We start from the raw sequence: 3,864 nt of genomic DNA, 5'->3' as shown, positions 1-3,864 counted from the left end.
CATCTTTTGCGCAGATTTTTAGGTCAACTTATATTGACTGTAACCTTATCAAAACATAACAAAAACGTGTGGTTCTTGAGACTAAAACAAATTTCAATGAAATTGCTTTCAAGCCCAACTAGATTCATAATTTTTCGGCAAAGTAAATGGAAACACAGGTACAGGCTGCATTTTTCTACAGAAGTTGCAGCCTGTTACGAAAGTCATAGCTTGGTTTATGGTTGGAGTTAATACTTGAAAATTTTATAGTAGATATTCTTATGAGGTTACAAAACTTTGCAAATGGAATTTCGTCAATCAGATTAACGAGGAATTTTCTATAAAATAAACCATAAACTGTCGATATAGTGTGACGAAATTGCTCTTTATGTGTTAAATGATTTTTGGTGATTTTTCTGTGAACAATTAGACCTTGAGAAAATTACACAAACCGTTTTAGACCTAGTGACACGTCTCATATATTATTTGTAATTTTTATAATTTGTTTACTATTTTAAAAGAAAATCACAAAAACATCTCAACAACGGACGTTGAGCTGAAACCGCTAAAACTTGATGTTTATGTTATAAGTGCAATTGCTTGTTAGTATGAGGTGTTAATTGTTAGTTGACGTCAAATCGAATATCATTGAACGTATTACATGTATTGACTTGTACACATGCACGTAACTACACGAACTATGGATGAGCACGGTACCCGTACCGGTACCGAAAAACGGGAAAAGTGGGTACCGGTACCGAATACACCGGTTCGGTACCGGTATTTACCCGTAAATACCGGTACCGGTACCGAAAAACGAGGAAAGTGGGTACCAGTACCGAACATACCCGGTACAAAATGTTCATCCCTAACATAAACGAACAACTAAGTGTCAATGTGTATGCATATTATGTGGTAGTATAGATGTAGAATTTACGTGACTTATGTTGCACATGAGAACAGACAACTTGGAGAGTGTCATGGTGTTAATGAGTTGTTTTCATTATTTATGCTAAGCAATTGTGGTTTTCCATTGTGTATGAATTTTGTACTCTTGCTTCCACTTATAACTTTAACTTATGTTTTTTTAAACTTTAAAACTGACATCGCTATTCATGTTGAATGTGGTAGTTAAACGTTTAACAATAGAGAAAAATGCCCGGATAGTCCCTGTGGTTTCGCATTTTTTCACCTATAGTCCCCAACTTTCTAAAATTACCTGAATAGTCCTCACCTTTTCATTTTTTGTTCCCGGATAGTCCCTGGGTCTAACTTCAGTTTGTTTTCTCCGTTAAGTAGGTGTGAAATGACCAATTTACCCTTTCCTTTAAAAGGCTAAACCACAGGGACTATCCGAGCATCTTCTACATTTTCACATAGAACTTATGTACTTTCTGTTACTAATTAGTGTCCAACCTTTACGCATTGATTGATCAGATATCACACATCCCACTCCTGATCTTACGGGCTATATTACTGAAGGACAGATATATATTGACAGGCAGCTCCACAACAGACAGGTTGGATAAAAATGATGGTTGATTGGTCATTTATAATATGTTAAAACACATAAACTGAGAAGTGTTTATATGATGAAACTTGACAGATTTACCCTCCGATCAATATGCTTCCATCACTATCTCGATTGATGAAGGTAAGCCCCCAGATCTCTAATTGATTTGGATGTAGCTTGTCACTTGCATTTTGTTAGTTGACAATTAAGAATGCAAATAGAAGGGATTTGGTTTAATTAAGCCTTACGATTGCAGAGTGCTATTGGTGAGGGGATGACTCGCAGAGACCATTCTGATGTCTCCAATCAGGTCAAGATTGTTTGGATTTCATATATCTAATATCTCCGTTGGAGAACGGCTGGTCTTGTCACCGGAGAAAGATAGACGTTGCTTAATTAAACGTTGGTCTTGTCACCGGAGAAAGATAGAGGGAGCTGGGTTTGTGGGTTTGTGCTTGTCGCCAAAAAACGAGGCCACGACGGTGGCCGGGCCGGCATCATCGCGGTTGGAAATCATCAGAGAGAGAGACAGAGGTGATGAGGGGGGTGTGAGGTGTCTTGGGTGTTTTACGGTTTCTTCAAAGAAATTGCAGAGAAGAAGGTGATGGTGGAGGGTGGAGGAGGGTGATGGTGGGTGGAGGTTGAAGATGAAGTGTGGTGGTGGGGTTTTTCTTTGAAAATGTAGAAGATGCCCGGATAGTCCCTGTGGTTTGGCCTTTTAAAGGAATGGGTAAATTGGTCATTTCACACCCACTTAACAGAGAAAACAAACTGAAGTTAGACTCAGGGACTATCCGGGAACAAAAAATGAAAAGTTGAGGACTATTCAGGTAATTTTAGAAAGTTGGGGACTATAGGTGAAAAAATGCGAAACCACAGGGACTATCCGGGCATTTTTCTCTTAACAATAAATATGAAATGGTTCAACATGATTAGTGGCTTGATCCTGATATGTCACGCGCCTCGTAGTGAAATCTCACAAGTAGAATTTGAGGGCGTGACAATTAACCGGTGCTATGTAGAGGTGTACAAAAATACTGGTTTTGGCCCGGTGACCCAGAAACCGACTCTGCCTCGATCCGGTAAAAAACTAGTTAGCCCAAACCGGTATCGGTCCAACCCGACTGGTGGTTTATTACAGGTTCAGGGTTTTTGTGTTAAGAATCAGTTCTAACCCGAATCGGTTTGAATCCACCTAAAAAAAACTAATAAAAAGCCGATAAAGAAAAGCCCTGTTTGAACGCTAAACCGGTTTTGAACCCGATCCATATCGATTTGGGTGGGTTGGTTTTTTCAACCCAAAAACCTATTCTTAACCCGAATGAGTTTGGGTCAAACCACTTTGAGACCAAATTAAAAACAATGGGCTGGTTTACAAATCGAATCCTTTCACTAGTACACAAGTAAACTGTTGGTGCGATGGACTTTTTTTGAACTTAAACCAGGTTTTGTACACCTCTAGAGAATAAGAGGATATAGAGGGTGAGATGTATGTTATAATTACTAAGACCATCCGTAGTGGGGCGTTATTTTTAAAAAAAATTGAAAAAAAACGCCCCCCCCCCCCCCTCCACTACACTAGGCGTTATAGGACGTTTTTTTTTTTTTTTTTTTTGAAAATTTGCATTCCAGCGTTTTAAATATAACGCTGAAATGATCAAATGGTGGCCAATGGGGAGTGGTCAAGTGTTTGACTAGCCAATGAGCAATTTCTTTCTTTGTTTTTTTTTAATGATTGGAAGAGGCATTATTCCCACTACACCACTTTTGCAATAACGCCCCATGCTAACTGAGATGACACGTGTTGGATAATGCCCCATGGTGGGGGCATTATTTTTCTTAACCCCGTAGTCTAACTACCGTCTAGTTATTGGAGAGCAAAAGTCACAACTTCACTAGCTTGCCGCCTAGCCCATAACTCTGAAGTCTGAACTGATGACATAATGGCCTTTGAAAATAAAGCTAGACGTGTAATATAATGGCCTTTGAAAATAAAGCTAGACGTGTAATTTTATAATGGCCTTAGAAATGAGTTTAGCACTTTAGTGTTCATTGTATATATTCTTTTTTTTATAGAGCTAAAATCTTGTAAGATCTCTTGGTGATCTTCAAAGATTATTATGAAGTATCTTTACTATAAAGAAATGGTCCCAGAATCTTTCAACTATCTTTACTATACACTAGACATTTAGTCAAATGGTTTGTAGTTGGGGTGGGTTGATTTTATCTACTATTATATTAGATTGTGGGTTACCCACATCCATCTATATATAACGCACCCATCTTTCTGTACATCATATTATTACTCAAAACAAATACAACCTTCTCTCATCAATTCAAACCTAAAACACATTAATTCAAACCTTACACAG

The 3,864-nt window shown here is 38.2% G+C and overlaps 1 long non-coding RNA gene across 1 annotated transcript; it reads left to right on the top strand.

The window, feature by feature from the left end:
- Window positions 1–1,409: 1,409 nt before the first annotated feature.
- On the top strand, window positions 1,410–1,856 carry LOC110914826. Its single transcript, XR_002578628.2, has 3 exons — window positions 1,410–1,499; window positions 1,586–1,633; window positions 1,749–1,856. It is a non-coding gene; the product is annotated as an uncharacterized LOC110914826 (long non-coding RNA).
- Window positions 1,857–3,864: the final 2,008 nt, after the last annotated feature.

Source organism: Helianthus annuus, chromosome 15 (genome assembly GCF_002127325.2).
Source record: "Helianthus annuus cultivar XRQ/B chromosome 15, HanXRQr2.0-SUNRISE, whole genome shotgun sequence".
NCBI lineage: Eukaryota > Viridiplantae > Streptophyta > Magnoliopsida > Asterales > Asteraceae > Helianthus > Helianthus annuus.
Note: the sequence above shows the minus strand (reverse complement) of the source record. Positions and strands in the feature narration are given on the sequence as shown.